General features: G+C 36.4%; 1 long non-coding RNA gene across 1 annotated transcript; it reads right to left on the bottom strand.

Moving 5' to 3' along the window:
• Positions 1-10,108: 10,108 nt before the first annotated feature.
• LOC124077589 (uncharacterized) lies at positions 10,109-13,131 on the bottom strand. Its single transcript, XR_006846669.1, has 3 exons — positions 13,020-13,131; positions 12,306-12,565; positions 10,109-10,447 (listed from the first exon to the last, which is right to left on the bottom strand). It is a non-coding gene; the product is annotated as an uncharacterized LOC124077589 (long non-coding RNA).
• Between the last annotated feature and the right edge of the window lie 4,218 nt (positions 13,132-17,349).

Below are 17,349 nucleotides of genomic sequence, written 5' to 3'. Positions count from 1 at the left end.
AGTACAATCCTGTGGTCAACCTTCAAGGACTATGGAATGAATTTGTCCAAGTCATCTTTAATGAATAACATGTCTACAATTCTAAACAAGATAAGGATTCTTTTTCACTCTGATAAGCTTTCAATAACAAGATAATAGTTTTCAGAACAACACAGCATTTTTTTATTATAAATGATATGTATATTTTGATATTTTAACTGCTCAGAGCAGAAAGTGCAGGTATAGTTCAGTGATAGAGCTTGTAGCATTCATGAGACCCCGGGCTCAATCCTAGGCACCAATTAATCAGTCAAACAATGTGCAAAACACAGATAATCACAACAGAGTGTAAGAAATTGAGAGTAAGCTGAAGCCCTTTTATCACTAAATCCTATGAGATGAGGAAATGATTAAAAGCATAAAATTTTAATTCCTTTAATAGATCTTGGGCCACACTTTCACATATACATCCCACTAAGACGTGGAGATATTACCAAAGAAACATAAGTATTGGGGGAAATTGAACTATTCTGGTACAACCATTTGAATTTAATTACACAAAGGAGATTTAACATAATTAAGGAGAAGAAGCAAAGTATTCAAAAATGGCCCTGGTTGTGCCAGGCACAGTGGCACACACCTGTAATCCCAGTGGCTGGGGAGGCTGAGATAGGAGGATCAAGAGTTCAAAGCCAGCCTCAGCAAAGAGAGAAGTGCTAAGCAACTCAATGAGACTCTGTCTCTAAATAAAATACAAAATAGGGCTGGGGATGTGGTTCAGTGGTTTAGTGTCCCTGAGTTCAATCCCCTGTACCAAAAAAATAGGCCCTGATAAATCCAGGATATTTGTATTGCTTCCTCTATTTCTCCTATTTAGATCACTAATTTGTTCCCTTTATATTAACATAAAAGAGCTTATTATGCATTTAATTTAATCATGTGTATGTAATAAATCACAAGTGAATACAATTGAGGTATATGCTACATCCTCCACAAAGCTATGCTATTAAAAATAGCTGATTTATAATTTACTGAACATTCTTAAAATCATGGAAAATATTTAAAAATCAATTAATACTTTTTGTTGGTTGGGATATTTCAAAACCAATGCAATCTAAAAACCAGAAGAAAAATCATATTATTTTAAATAGCATACTTATTTAATTTTTAAAATGTAAACAATAATAATTTTAAAGCCTAAAATAGTCTTTATTTGAAAACCCTTTTAAACTAAACATTGATTATTTCTCTACAGTCATTAATTAACTTATACCTTAATTGTCAGTGTTACAAAGTAAGAATTGATCTCAAATATATATTTTCTGTTCTTAATACCTAATTCACCTGTTTCAAAACACTGTGAAAATTATACTTTGCAACATATGGACATAACACATTTAAATAAAGTCAAGTGCCATATCTTTATCCTCAGGTATAACAACATACCTGGTTCATAGTAAACATACAAACGATAATTGTTGTGTATATTGCTTTTGTTTATTTCAAGACAAATTGAAAGGGGAATATTTTGCTTTCATGCCAATGTATCATCAAATTTCTCTTAAGTATTCAAAATAAAAAAGCTTTAAGAAAAGCAAAAAACTATGATTAGTTATTTTGACAACAATAAAATGCCACCTTTGTATTTATGTTTTTTGACTACCTTTGACTAAAACCAAAATCGGATATTTGATTTGTTTTTTTTATTGGTACCAGGGATTGAACTGAGGGGCACTTGGGCACTGAGCCATATCCCCAGCCCTATTTTGCATTTTATGTAGAGCCAGGGTCTCACTGAATTGCTTAGCACCTTGCTTTTGTTGATGCTGGCTTTGAACTTTCAATCCTTTTTTAAACTTTTTCTGTTTTTATTCTTACCCCTCACTCAGTATGGTAAGCAGAAATCTATAATTCAATCCCATGATTTAGGAAAAAAGGAATAATGATCTTGGGAAAAGGAAGAATTAAGTTATTTCTAATTACCTCCCTAATTCATATGTAATTTTGAGCAAATCACTTATTTGCAAAATAAGAGGATTTAAGGCTGTTACCCCATAAACCTGCCTAACAAACTCATAATACTTTTCTAACATCATAATATTTTATGTTACTGTCCTTGTCTATTCTTGGGTAAGCCACAATCTCTTTTCCAAAATTATTTTCTAATTATTAAAAGTAATCAAAGATATTCTTTCCAAAAATAGACTTCTGCCAAAAAAAAATGATGGAAATAATTCTAAAAAAAAACTGATTCAAAAGCTCTAGAACAATACACATTTTGGAAAAAGTTGAAAAAAAGTTAAAATGTTCCCAGAGGAATGACGTAATAATGAGATAGCTCTTGTGAGTGAGCAAGGCTCACCTTTTCTGTTCCTTGCTTTGTTCCTTCCCAACCAGGGAATGAATATAAGAGAATAACATTTCATGTGATATCATAGTTTCTAGCTCTCTTCCTGGGTCTAAAGGTTCTTTGATGATGTCTTTGATGTTTCTTATTACTTACAGAAATTTGGTGTACCCTTAACCATCTTAGGATAGGCTCTAACATGGTGTGCAGAGGAATGGTTCTCACACAGGGGTGCTCTGGGTTGTACTCTCAACTCTGGCCCTTGGAGGACATTGTGTTGAAGATAGGCCAGGGTGCATGGGGAACAGCCCTGGCTAGCCAGCTACTGTGGGATGATGAGGAAGGATACTGATGCCTACAGCCCACTGCTCGGCCCTGAAGTTTATTTATGCCCTGTGGTGCTGTCAAAATCAAATAGTAAAAGCTCTAAGAATAGTTGGTTTTTAAAAACTGTCTGTGCTGGGATTGGGGTTGTGGCTCAGCGGTAGAGCACTTGCCTAGCAAGTGTGAGGCCCTGGGTTTGATCCTCAGCACCACAAAAAAATACATAAAAAATAAAGGTACAATACCTTTGGGTCCAACTACAACTAAAAGATAAATATTAAAAAAATTGCCCTTGCACATTGAAATAAATCATAAATCATAATATTTCAGAGACACAGCCACATCAATGTTTATAGCAGCACAATTCACAACAGCTAAACCGTGGAACCAACCTACATGCCCTTCAATAGATAAATGGATTAAAAAATGTGCTGTATATACACAACGGAATATTTTTCAGCATTTGCAGGTAAATGGATGGAGTTAGAGAATATAATGCTAAGTGAAATTAGCCAATCCCAAAAAACCAAATGCCGAATGATTTCTCTGATTTAAGGATGCTGATCCATAATATGCTATGGGGTGGGGGTGGGGGGGGAATGGGAGGATTAAATGAACCCTAGATAGGGCAAAGGGGAAAAGGGGAGGGAGGATAAGGAAGGGGGTGTAGGAGTAGGAAAGACTGTGGAATGTGATGGTCATCATTACCCTAAGTACATGTATGTATGAAGACACAGAGGATATGACTCGATTTTGTGTACAACCAGAGATATGAAAAAATTGTGCTGTACATGTGTAATATGAATTGTAATGCATTCTGTTGTCACATATAACAAATTAAAGTTTTTAAAAATTTTTTAAATAAATAAATAAACCCTGTTCACTATATATATTTTATCACTTTTGGAACTAAATTAATGTACTTTTTTCTTACAAAATAATATACTCAGAAAGTAATTACAACACAAGCAAGTCTATATCTGTTCTAAAACTACTAGTTAGTTATCAAATATTCTTCAAAATGAAGCCAGACTAAACTTGTTTCAAGTCCCAGATAATCCATAATATAGTAGGAAAAACTTTATAAGAGAAGACCGGCTTGCAGTTTGGAATGAGAAGCTCCAATTTTTCATAGATCTCATTTGTTGACCTCATTACATTGAGCAGGGAACTGTTGCTTGCACCTGCAAGGAAGAATCTGCTCTCTCAAGATGGAAATCTGCCAGATGCCCTTTCCAGTCATGCCAGGTTTAAAGACTGAAAGCGATCAAGGTCCCTTAGGATTGATCTCGCCTCCATGAAGTCTTCCATGATTTTCTGAATTGAAATTCTCCCTCCAATCCAGGAATTTATTAGAACATCAATACTGCCTGTTACATACTTCACACTGTATTTAAGCAACATTAACAACACTTATACATGCCTGAATCTCTTCTGTTTGAATCAGCTTTCTCATTACTGTAACCAGAAGACCTGACAAGAACAATTTTAGAGAAGGAAGAGTTTATTTGTCATTCACAGTTTCAGAGGTCTCAGTCTTTGGATAGTTACCTGCATTGTTCTAGGCCAGAGGTGAGGCAGAACATCATGGCAGAAGGGTGTGGCAGAGGAAAGCAGCTAAGGACAGGGATTAGGAAGTAGAGAAGGACTTCTCTCATCAAGGACAAAATATACTCCCCCAAAGCATTTTGTCACTTTTTGAACAATGGCCCGCCCCCTCCAGCCACACCCTATTTGCCTATAGTTAATACCCAGTTAATTCTTATCAGGGGATTAATTCCCTGATTAGGTTAAGGCTTTCATAACCCAATCATTTCACCTCTAAACTTTCTTGCATTTCTCACACATAAGCTTTCAGGGGACTAATGTCTAAATCATAATACCTACTAAATCAGCTGAAATCAGGAATCAGCTGAAAATACCAGAATGCTCTACCCACAGACCTGAAACAAGAGGGGTCTTCCCAGCCCCAAACTGTCCTTCTAGAAGAAGGCAATTGTTGGTACGTGTAATGTTGGCTCTCAATCACTAGAGACATGGAGCAATCCCAAGCATCAAGGTGTCACGCAACAGTGTTCAAAGGCAGGAAGCCTGAAAAGGGCATTTTTTTCACCCTGTCCTCACTTAAAAGGAGGCAAAACTTCTCAAATGCCCTAGAAGAGCTTCCCTTATATCTCCTTGCCCAATGAAGATCACACTTGTCTCCAGAACATACTCTGGAACAAGAACTGGGCCACTTACCTGAAGTTCAAAGTACTTGGACCAAATCAGAAATACAGTGGGAAAGAACAGGGCCAGAGGTAAGATGCTTGAGGATAGGCAATACACTGTGTCATAGTTAGTCTAGCCTATGTGTTTTATTCTGCTTTTTTACTGCTGTGACTTAAAGATCCAACCAGAACAACTGTGGAGGAGGAAATGTTTATTTAAGGGCTCACGGTATCACAGGTCTCAATCCATAGGCAGCAGGCTCCATTCCTTGAGGCTCAAGGTGATGCAGGACATCATGGCGGAAGAGTATGACAGAGGGAACCAGCTCACATGATGATCAGAGAGCAGAGAGAGGTCTTCACTTGCTAGATACAAACAAATACCCCAAAGCCACACCCGAAATCCTGCCTCCTCCAGCCACACCCTATCACTTCAGTTATCACTCAGTTAATGGCTATCAGGGGATTAATTCGCTGATTGGATTAAGATTCTCACAACACAATAATTTCTCCTCTGAATCTTCTTGGATTGTCTCACAAATGAGCTTTTGGGGGAAACCTCGCATTCAAACCATAACACTATGGTACTCACAACAAATTTGTGAGGTAGACTGTGATTTTAATCTTTTGTTAAAGAAAATACTCAAACGCAATCAGTTTCATATACAATAAGCAACTTTCCCTAGACCTTGAATCTAGTTAGGAAGAGAGCAAGATTGCAATCCAGATTTCTCTAACTTTCAGTAACTGCCTTCTTATACTAAGTTCTTGTAGTGGTTCCCATTTTGACCACTAAATAATTTAAATGAATTAAGAATGTTTGCCTCATCTTTATGTATGTACATATTTATTGTATAAATAAAAAACAGCTCCTTTGACTCTTTTCAGTATGACATTAATTTCCATAATGACATTGAAAAGCTTAAATAGAGTTTATAGTAGAAAAAGGAATGGAACATCAGGAAATAGGAGAATCATGAATGGGGTGGATAGGGAGCAGTGAGACATTATATTTTAAAATACCAGGCTAGCTACTAGTTACATGGCAAGAAAATTATGACTATTAATAATGCATGACAATAATGCACAACATTAGTTACTTCGATTCCCGCAAATAGTCTTTTTCCTTTAGTCTAGTGATGGAGAAAACAAGATATTGTTGATTTTCCTTTGCTATTGACTTCCACACCTCACGATTGATGCGTCTAACAGGTTTGCTGATCACCTGTGGTAACTGAAGACACCAACAAATACTAAAACAGTGGGTGACTCAGACCTTTTAGGATAGAATTTTTTGAGAAAGATTTGTTTTGCTTATGCTAATGTTAAAATGTGTTTGCTTTTCTTTGAGCACATTCCAGCTGGTCTAAATACAAGGGAGAGCTCCTGAAGGAAGACAACATTAACTTTTTTTTTCCCCCTGTCAGAAAAGCCACAGATGTGATCATCTCCTGGTGGAAAATTGACTCTCCTTTGTGCAGTTTTAAATTTTCACAATGACTGTTTGATTTCTATATTTTTTTTTCTCTCTGTTTGGTGAAGACAAGTAATTCTGTGCACTAAAATATTACATTCAAAATTGGTGCTAATATTAACAATTGCAAGCATTTACCCAACAATTATTGGTGCAATGATTTATATTTTGAAGTTGTAAGTGAGCACTTAACAACTTAGACTTCCATCGCTAAAATTATTTAAACATCAAGAAAAACCAGTGTGCATTCAGGAATAATCAGGGTCTTTTTTGACTTACATCAAATCTCATGTTCAAAGCCAGGACTTATATAGAATCTCATTTAGAATATATAACTATAATCACTGTTTTTCTACCTTCAAACTGAGCATAAGGCTGCAGACTTCAATATCTTACACCCACACATTATAGCTGCGTTAGTTCCCCCATCTCCTTTTTATTCTCTTCTTACCTTTAATTAAAACGCATTAAAGAAAGAAAAAAGAAACAAATGGTTGTAGAAAGTAGCATTTAAATGGAAATGATTGCTCTAAATGTTGCTGCCTAGGAAATATATGGCATGGTATGCTGCTCCACAAGGCTTCAGAGGGTACCCAGGAGGTAACATAAGTATTATTTATAATGCCCTTGACTGGAGTATTCTGTGATCCAGTTCTCACCTGGAACTCCTCAGACTCTTATTTCAAGCATCTCCTGAATTTTTCGGTTTTTGAAATTATTTTTCTTTTCAGACAATTGGAAAATACATAGACTATCCTATTCATTTTCTATTGCCATCATAAAAAATTACCACAAACAGTGGTTTAAGTAATACAAATATATTATCTTATAGTTCTAGAAGTCTGGAACAGGTGGTACTGGGCTTCAATCAAGGTGTCAGCAGGACTTCATTCCTTTCTGAAGATTTTGAGGGACAGAAAACCCATTTTTCAGCTTCTAGAAGCTGCTGCTTATTCTTTGGCCCTTGGCCTCCTTCCATCTTTAAAGCCAGTGATAGCTAATCATGTGTTACACACATCACATGGTTTTGACTCTGAATCCTCTGTATTATTCATTTGAGGAAATTTTAATACACTGGACTCACCTAGATAGTCTAAGACAATCTCCTTATATAAATCAGCAGGTTAATACATTTAATTTCATCTACAACTTTCATTTCCATCTGACATATAACGTAACATAATCACAAGTTGCAAGGAAGAGGACATGGACATTTTGGGGAATTTGTTGTTCTGCCAACCACAAGCATATATTCCTCACTCTGATACAATTTAAAGATGAAACTATTTAGTGGTAAACCTCTTCACTCACACATGCAAGCACATCTTTAAAGATCTGTAACTGACACATATTTGAGAACCCATATGACCTATGGTAAGCAAATGAGTCTTGCTTTTTATAATGGATATATGGGAATATTGAGCTTTTCGTCATGCATTATATACCCAAGAATAAAACAAAACAAAACAAAAACTCTTCCTCTTCACTGCCCTCTTTTTTGCTCTATTCATAGAGCTGGACAAGCAAATTCTCTTCCAAAAAAAATACAGAGTTCAGTATATCACCACATTAGTGCATATACAAACCCCATTACAGCCACACACCCATGCATCTAATCAGGTTTCTGAATCAATCCTATCTAAAGGAAGGAAAGTTTTTCCATGCTGATTTCCAGGGATTTCGTTTGTGGTTGCTATGGTTAAATCCACTCTCATGTTGTTTCCTGGGCTGAAGATTTTCTAATCTCATTGATGCCTCATTCTAATAAAAGGTTATGGCCTTACCTGCATTTCAAAGTCTAAGAACCCTATCTCCCTCCAACAGTGCATATACCATATATTCCTGCTCAAATCCCATCATGGCCTCACATTCTGGGGATCTCCTACTTCCAATCAGCCTCTGTGGATTGAATTGCATGGGCCATTGTGGGCTTGAAGTCCTGTTGCCTTCTTCTGAGAACTAGATTCATGCCCTTTGCTCCTAAACTCAGAAAGTGAGGAGGGCCTGTCCCCCATGAACACAATTCTCTATTTGAGCAATAAAATAAAATATCACTGACTAGACACCCAATCAATTCTTCTGATCTCCTGGCTGTGAACATCACTTGGGATTTTTACTTTTGAGGAAACAAAGTGAGGACCAAAGGGGGCTTAGGGACTGACTTAATGTTGCACTAACAAGCACTTTGTTGTCATTTAGATTATTTCCAGTGGCTTGGGAAAGAAGCCAAAGGATGCTAAACTCCCAGGGCTAGTAATTGGTCTACACTGTGTTTTGTCTTTTTGTTCAATTGAAAATTCATGATGAGCACCTTATCTTAATTCTCAGTTTTCAGGACATTCTATTGCTAATGGGAATCATGATGACAATAACAATATTTTAATATAATAACTACTTTACAGGTGCTAAGAAGTTATTCTATGATATCTTGCTTCATCTTCACAAAAAAATGAAATATGTATTGTTTATGGAGATTATTTTTATCTCTGTGTTTATAGATAGTAAACTGAGACTTAGGGAGATTAAACAATTTGCCCAAATTGCCCAATAGATTTTTGCAACTGGAAAATGATGAGTTAATTATTTAAGACCTGATTGTAAGATTATAGAACCTATGTTCTAAATTGCTATGGAATATGGCCTTCAGTGCCATCTAAATTACAGTCCCATTGGAAATGATCAGCCAAATTCCCGTGCTCTATAATAGTTGTTATGGTTTAGGTAAGAGTTGTCTTCCAAAAGCTCAGGTGTAAGATAATACAAGAAATTTCAGAGGTGAATTGATTGGGTTATGAAAGCCTTAACCTAATCCACTTAACTGGATTAACTGGTTAACTGGGTCCTAACTATAGGCAGGTTGGGTGTAGCTGGACAAGGTAGGTCATTGGAGCCATGAATTTGAGATGTATATTTGTCCCTGATCCTGTTCTCTCTCTCTCTCTCTCTCTCTCTCTCTCTCTCTCTCTCTCTCTCTCTCCTGGTTCTATGTCCTAAGCTGTTTTCCTCCTCCATTCTTTTTTGCCATGATGTTCTGCTTGTCCTCAGTCCTAGAGCAATGGCGTCAGTCCTCTATGGACTGAGACTTCTTAAGCTGTGAGCCCCAAATAAACTTTTCCTTCTCTAAAATTGTTCTCTTCCGGTCTTTTGGTCACAGAAGCAAAAGTTGACTGAAATAATAGGTGACAGTATCTAGATTATTAAAAGAAACATACGCATAAAAGAAAAAGCACTGAAAGGGTTCATTTTAAGGTTGAGCATGAGCACTCAGGCTAGTGTGTCTGAGACAATTAATTCACCTGTCTAAGTTTCTCTTTGGTGACCAGGGATTGAATTCCTGTATTTGAAGTTCTCATTAGTATTAACATTTTATAATATAATGAATGCTTGCAATCAACAATTAATGACTGTTTGATTTCTCCCTCCCATAATTTTAGAATTGACATTCTGCAACCATGAGCTTTAAAAACGACTTGCATATGCTCCCAAACATGACCACAGGGTCATGAAGTGTTAAACTTCTAATCTTCTCATAATTGGACTGTATATGCTCCCTTGTAGCCACCACAGATCATGGGTAGAATTGAACAGATGAAGCATACTGTTTTTATGTACATGTAGATGATGAGACTGATTGTTCTTTGGTTCATGGACATCTGTTTGGGGATCTCATAACCATACCTCAAATTTTGATTTTAGGAGGAGTCTTTATTGTTTTTTAGTACATTGGTTTGGGGATGTAAGATCTTACATACATAAATGAATTTCTAGAATGACTGTTGAGAAGAAAATCATGTTTATTACAAGTGTTGTTCTATTGATATTAGAAAACAAATTACACTGGCATAATTTTCTCTATCTTAAGTAACATGCCCATCTTAAAACAACTGAGCAATGCTGAACATTTTAGGCAGCTAAATCCACTAAAAAATCTCATTCTCCTGAGAATTTAAGCCAATGCAATAAATATTTACTACATGCAGATTTTGTTCCAGGTTGAACTCCAGGCATGTGGGACACATGAGGGTACAAAAGAGAAAAATGATCCTTGTCACAAAGTTTCATCTCTCAGGACAGAGCACTGCATTCAGGCACCTCATATAAGGATGCATTGTGCTGGAAGGAAGAAAGAGTTGAATGTCTTATGGTTTTGCTCTTCCCTGTATGTACTTCTCCTTCAGTTTCCATTATATTTCAGACTTTTCCTGTGTTATCAATCAACCTTCATTAGATTGTAAGCTCCAAAGAGGCAGTGAATTCTGTTTTTGTTGGTTACAGATGTATCTTTATAGCCCTGCACAATGACTGGCACATAGTACATGCTTAAGAATTATTTGTTAAGAAATGAATGAATGAACTCTTCTTATCCACTAATGACTGCAATCCTCCTTGATTCTTGTGCCCTGCTTTATGTATCCTCTGTAGTCTAAACCCTCCCTGGTAGGTGCCCAATAAAGGGAAGCCATTCATATTTTGCACCTGTATCTCTCATAAATTTTATTGCTTCCTCTATAAAATGAGGGTAATATAAGATTTAGAATAACCATCTATTCACATGTAACAAATGGTCCAAAATATAGTGGCTTAAAATAATACTGATTTATTATTCTGCTTAGTTTCTAGGAGTCAGGAATCTGGCAGTGGTTTGGTTGGATGGTCCTGGATCAACTAGAACTAGGTCTACCAGTCAGGTCTCTTTGACCTTGTAGTAAGGACACTGACTAGAGATGAAATCATCTGAGTGTTAATTGGCACCAGATGGCTTGCTTTCAGGTGTATTATTCACATGTTTAAAAAGTTAGTGCAGTTTTTCTAATAGAAGGCCTTGGTTCTTCACATGTGGTTCTCTTCATTGAATTGTTGGACTTTCCTAAGGACAGAGCAACAAGCTTCTTTTTGATAGAGTTAGCCAAAAAAAAAAAAAAAAAAGCAAAGTGAAAGGCATAATTGCTTTTATGATCAGAGGCCATACCTCATCATTTCCACAATATCCTACTTGTTCCACAAGTCAGCCCTATTCACTGTGAAAGGAATTACAAAAAGTTACAGATACCAGCTGGTGGAGATCACTGGGAGCCATTTTTGAGGCTACCACAAAATAGGGTAGGATGGTCAATGGTATTTAAATATAGAATACATGCATCACTTAACAACAGAAATACATTCTAAGAAGGGTATCCTTGGTAGATTCTGTCCTTGCGCAAACATTGTAGAGTGGACTCACCCAAGCCTAGTTGGTATAATGTGACCACTCATTGGGGCATTTTGATACAATCAAGAGATACGTAAAGATGAGATATATTAGACTACTGCCATTGTGACATGGCATATTCTTTCACAGTAAACTTTTCTTTTTAATAGAGTACACTCAGTAATAAAAATTGTAGTAGAGTAAATATATAAGCTAGTACATAGTTGTTTATTATCATTTACAAATATTATGTACTGTGCATAACTGCATGTTATACTTTTATATGACCAGCAACACAATAGATTTGTTTATACCAGTATCACCACCAACAGGTAAGTGAAGCATTGTGCTATGACATTGCAATAGCTACAATGTCACTAAGTCATAGAAATTTTTCAGCTCCATTTTAAGATTATGGGACCACTGTCATATATGAAGTCTGCCCTTGACCAAAACTTGGCCATGCAGTGCATAGTGTAAGTAGTACATGCAAAGTACCTGGCATGGTACCAGGCACACAGTAGGCACTTAGTAAATGTCTGGTCTTCTTTATTGCTCTGGTTTCTTGAGCTTTCTTTTGCAATAATTAGGATTCTCCTTCAGTGCTATCTGTAGAAGCATGCATTTATGTGTGGAATTGATACAGCTTTCTCATTCATTCATTCACCCAACAAGCCTGCAGTCCTCAGATACTGTGTAACTATGACAACCTTATCCACTTAGAATGTAAATTCTTAGCACTAAACACATGCAAAATAATGATGGGGAAATTTTCTAGCCTACCTTTGTGTGTCAGAAGGCCCTATTTCTTCACACCTGTGCAACGACATTATCTGCTGGCTTTTCAGACCACTTCCAGGGCCACCTTCTCCAATTCACTCCAACAACTTTGACCCTTTCAACATTACTTTCTATGCCTCCAATCTTCCTACACACAGAGAGAAATCCATCACAGCCTTGGCCTGGGTATAGTGAAAGCAATGTGCTACAGAACAGGCAGGTGGCACACGGAGAAACTACTTTTTGGCATGACGAATACAGACCTGTGCAGAAATAAAAGCAATAAAAAGGGGGATGAGAATAAGTCTGTAAAAGAAGACTGACGAGTAAGCTGGGGCATAGGGGAAAAATTAAAACCCTTTGTAAAGAGATTTTTCTTCAAGTCTGAAATTAATGAGCAAGGAGAGAAAATATTTTATAAACTTCATTCAACTTGATTTTTTTTTCAAATCTTAGGCATTTTAAGAGACTATTTTTCTCATTTGAAGAGAATAATCATTAAGTTTCCCCTGAAGCCAGCACCTGTTCAATTCTGCAGTGCCAGCAAGGGCTGCCACAGGAGTACAGGTCTGACACCAGGGAGGGAGCACAAGGTGAAACTTCAGCCTGAATCTTGGGAGACACCAATATGCTATCTCAACACCTAGCACCAGCATGACCTTGGTCTTTTCCACACATGACCAAAATGGTGGTTTGTCCTAATCGTAGAGCTCTTACCTCCTCTGCTTTCTCTTTCCGGTTCCATACAGACTGCGTGTTATGCCTTGATATTTGAAATTGATAGCATGGTCCACTTTCAAGGGTGATAATAAACCAGGTGAAAAAGTTGGGCTTAGTGAAGGTTAACTATTAACCTTTCTTTTAATATGGTCGATTTATTTTTCTTCATGGCACAAACCAATTCCCTGTATGATAGGGTGACAACTTCAATTTAAATAGAGCTGTCGATGAAGAATATGAAAGTGGAAGGAAATTTTGGTCTGAGTCCTTGCTAGGAGCTATCCTTCATTATATCTTGTCTATGAATACAGCACTTTCTATTAAATAATGTAGAGGGAAGTAAGTAAATACCTTTCATTATTTACACACAGGGATTAACACATGCAGAATATCACACTTCTTGTTTACTTAGGAAGGTAAGCAACAATATGCTGAAAAATCTGAAATGATTTTAAAATCAGAAGGGTTCTTGCTATGGTGTGGCAAAAAGAATTTAAGCTTTGGAATTAGATTTACCATACTATGCAAAAGAAAAAGAAAAAAAATTAACTTCAGCCTCTGTACCTGTATCTACATAGAGAAGTGGGAATTCTTTCCATTTAGTTAAGCGTAAGACTGAATTAAGTAATATCTGCAGTATCTAGAGTAGTGGATGGATGTTTAAATAAAATGAGAGTTCTCTTATTTCTTTATCTGTGCGCTTCTTACAATCTTCAGTTTTGTTGTTTTTAATTTTTTCAGTTCTGTCTAAAGAAGCCAGATTTTATTCTCATTTGTTACAACACACTTTCTTCAAATGATGTATCAGCAAGGTGATAGGTGAATGGTCTGTTTGGAAAACTTGTCTCTGAACTTATTGTCATCTTAAAATGTGGTTACTGTTGGTTTGACATTGATGAAAACAATGATTATAACTGTTTCTAACGTGGAAGTTTTTACTAAGTGCCTATGACCTGTTCACTACACCTCAAGTTGAAGTCCAGGCACATATCAGCATTATACTAAAACAAGTCAGTTTTTGTTTTTGTTTTTGTTTTCAAAATAATTGGTGAGCCAGTAAAACTATAAACTATCTAATGCAAGATTTTGGAAAGAAAGAGATTTGATGCTTTTAATAAATTCCACATTGCATAAAAACACAGAACTTATTTGATGTATGAATTCCATCCCTGTATTACACACTGTTAGTTATTATATACTTATGTATAAGTCTCAAAAATCAGGATTAAAAATGTACTCAATAGAAACCAAATGAGAGCATAGTCATTAAAGCATCTTGTCCTGAAAGTTATCTAGAGATCACTATCTCAAAGAAACTGGATTTCATGGATGGAGAATAAGTATACATCCAGAAAGCTTGGAGCAATGTTGCAAAAGTGGACAAGTGCTCTATCAGTATATGTGTTCAACGAGATAACCACACCTCTCTTTTCTTCATATTATGTTCCTTGGAAGGGCAGGTAAATAATTCAACTGAGGATTTTTTAAAATGTTGGCAGTAACTCCAACTCCAGAAAGCTCTGGATGTGGCAGTAATGGTTCCTCCAGAATAAGGGAACAAAAGCATTATCTTCTCCTGAAAACACTGGGGTGGGTGACCACTAGGAGAAGATCTGAACTTCTGAACACTTAATTAGCCTAAAATCCTGAAGGATACACCCAATGTGGCTTGAATTGAATTTTTTCTTATTTGTTCAAGACAATACAGCAGATCCCCCTCCACCATTTTGCTTTCCATGGTTTCAGTTACCCCCAATCAACTGTGGACCAAAAAATATTAAATGGAAAACTCCAGAAATAAATAATTTGTAAGTTTTAAATTATGAGCCATACTGAGTAGTAGTAGATAGCCTTGGCATTTCACTTAGAAACTATCTTGGTTATCAGGTAGACACCACAGGGTAGCAGGACTTAAGCTCAAGTAACCCTCACATAGCAGCCCAGAACTGTCATGATACCTGTGTCACTCACCCCACTTCATCTCATCATATAGACATTTTTACCATCTCACATCTCACAAGAAGGAGAAGTACAGTACAATAAGATATTTGGGGTGAGAGAGAAACCATATTCACATAATTTTCTTTATAGTATAGTGTTCGAATTGTTCTGTTTTAATATTAGTTATTGTCACTGATCTCTTTCTGCACCTAAATCATAAATCAAACATTATCCCACACATGCATGCATAGGAAACAATAGGTTTCTGCAGGGTTCAGTAATATCTGTGCTTTCAGGAATCTGTTGGTGGTCTTGGAACAGACCCCTCATGGCTAAGTGGTGACTTATGGTGACTTATGGCATATGTTTGATCTGTATTTGGAACTGTCTTGAGGCATGTAATGCAAATTCTTACAGTAATGTATTCGAAGTACTGTATATATCTCATCAATAGTACATATTTGAATTCAGAAATAAAAAAAGAAAGCCTGCGATGGAAATGAAACTTAGTTTTAACAATAAATGAGTAACAATTTATGATAAACTAAACTCAATAAGACATCCTTTCACAATAATCCTTGGTCGTCCGTCTCTCTAAATTTTCCATGTAGGTGTACTCTGGAAAAGAGATGGACCAGAGCCCTGGCATGGAAAACTGACACAGATTTGACTTCCAACACTATCCCCTTACTCATTTGATTCCATAATATTCCCTTCTCCTCACACTTTCTGTCTTCCTTAGTCTCCAAAATATTTTTTTCTACATATAGAATTTTATGAGTTAGAAATAACTTGAAAGTACAAATATAGTATTTTTGTTGAAGGAATGGCTTAAGGGGCTGAAGGAAGATTTAGTAAAATGTTTAAAAAATATGTTTTATTGGAAACTGGTCTGACAACTCAAAGTCTGTGTATACACAGGCAGATTTTATAAACTCAAGGTTGAGACTGTGAGAGAGAATAATTTGACTGCCTTGGCCTCAATTCCAGTAATAACTTCTTTACGTTTATTATTGCATGAAAATTTCATATTTCTCTCAGTTAAGAACTTTAGACTCACTGATTTTATAGCAGATAGACCCGACACCAACTCCTGGTTCTGTCATTTAGTGTGTGATTTTGGACATCCTCATCTCTAAGCCTTAGTTTCTTCATCTGGAAAATAAAGTCATAATAGTACCTATTCCTCATGTTGTGAGGACTAACTTAGATTTGCTTGTTTAGCACAAAACATAGCGACTGGTGCATACTAAATGGGCACAACTTTTTAGATCATTTAGTATTTACGTTAGTCCATTCTGCCTGATGTAACAAAGCCCATAGACTTAGAAACAACGAAAATACTACAAATAGAATTTTATGAGTTGTCATTGTGTTATGGAGGTTCTGGAGGCTGGGAAGACCAAGTTCAAGTTGCCAATATCTGGTCTCTGGTAAGGGCCCATTTCTCATAGATCATACCTTCTATGTGTCCTCACTAGGTGGGGAGCAAACAAGATCCCTCAGGCATCTTTTATAAAGAAACTAATTTCATTCACAAAGGCTCCCTGCTCATGGCTTAGTCACCTCCCAGAAGTCATGCTTCTTAATACCAACATATTGGATATGAGATCACAACATGTGAATTTTGTGGGGACACAAATATTCGCATGGTTATTCTCAGTAGATGTGGGGTTCTTCCCTGAAAAATTCTTGAGTGGTACTCTTGCCTTTTCATCAATGTCTTTACTTCATGAGCTGCTCTTCCATGCAATTGTGGAAACTCAGCAAATGAGATCTATGACTTTCTAGAGCTTCCTCTCTAGTAGGGGTAGATATGCCACACACACACACACAAAAAAAAACATCAAAACAATAGTGTAGATAATAAGTACTAGGGCATAGATACAAAATTGATAACTTTAGTCCTGGGAAATGGTCTAACTATATAGTTTACAGATATAGTACAAATTGAAAACGCTGGCCCTTATTAGTATTTCAGGACAGTAGCATTAGCATTATACCAAGTGGGGCCTTTCTGATCATGGACCCCAAGTCACTGCACAGGTCATAGAGCTATGTGGTCAGTCCTGATGCCATAAGCATAATAATTTCATGCAAGATTATGAGTGAAGTGTAGGACTCAGAAGATGTAGGAATTGAGTTAGACCTTGAGGACTGAAAGAACTTTGAAAGACTGGACAGAGCTTCCCAGGAAAATGATAAAACTTATGTCAAGCTCTCGTGAATCTTTTTTTTTTAATATTCTAAGTGAGATTTGTTGGAGCAAATCAATTTAACAAAGAGGAAGGAAAGTGAGAAAAATAGTAGTACTGAATTTGAATGACCTGTTAACAAGAATCGATCCAAAGAATTTTGAGAATAGCACTAATATTAGAGCAATTTG

This window comes from Marmota monax, unplaced genomic scaffold (assembly GCF_021218885.2).
Source record: "Marmota monax isolate L192 unplaced genomic scaffold, Marmota_monax_Labrador192_F-V1.1 WCK01_AAM20220418_F8-fsc00396, whole genome shotgun sequence".
NCBI classification, from domain to species: domain Eukaryota; kingdom Metazoa; phylum Chordata; class Mammalia; order Rodentia; family Sciuridae; genus Marmota; species Marmota monax.
The sequence above is the reverse complement of the archived record's forward strand: the minus strand, read 5'-3'. Positions and strand labels throughout refer to the sequence as shown.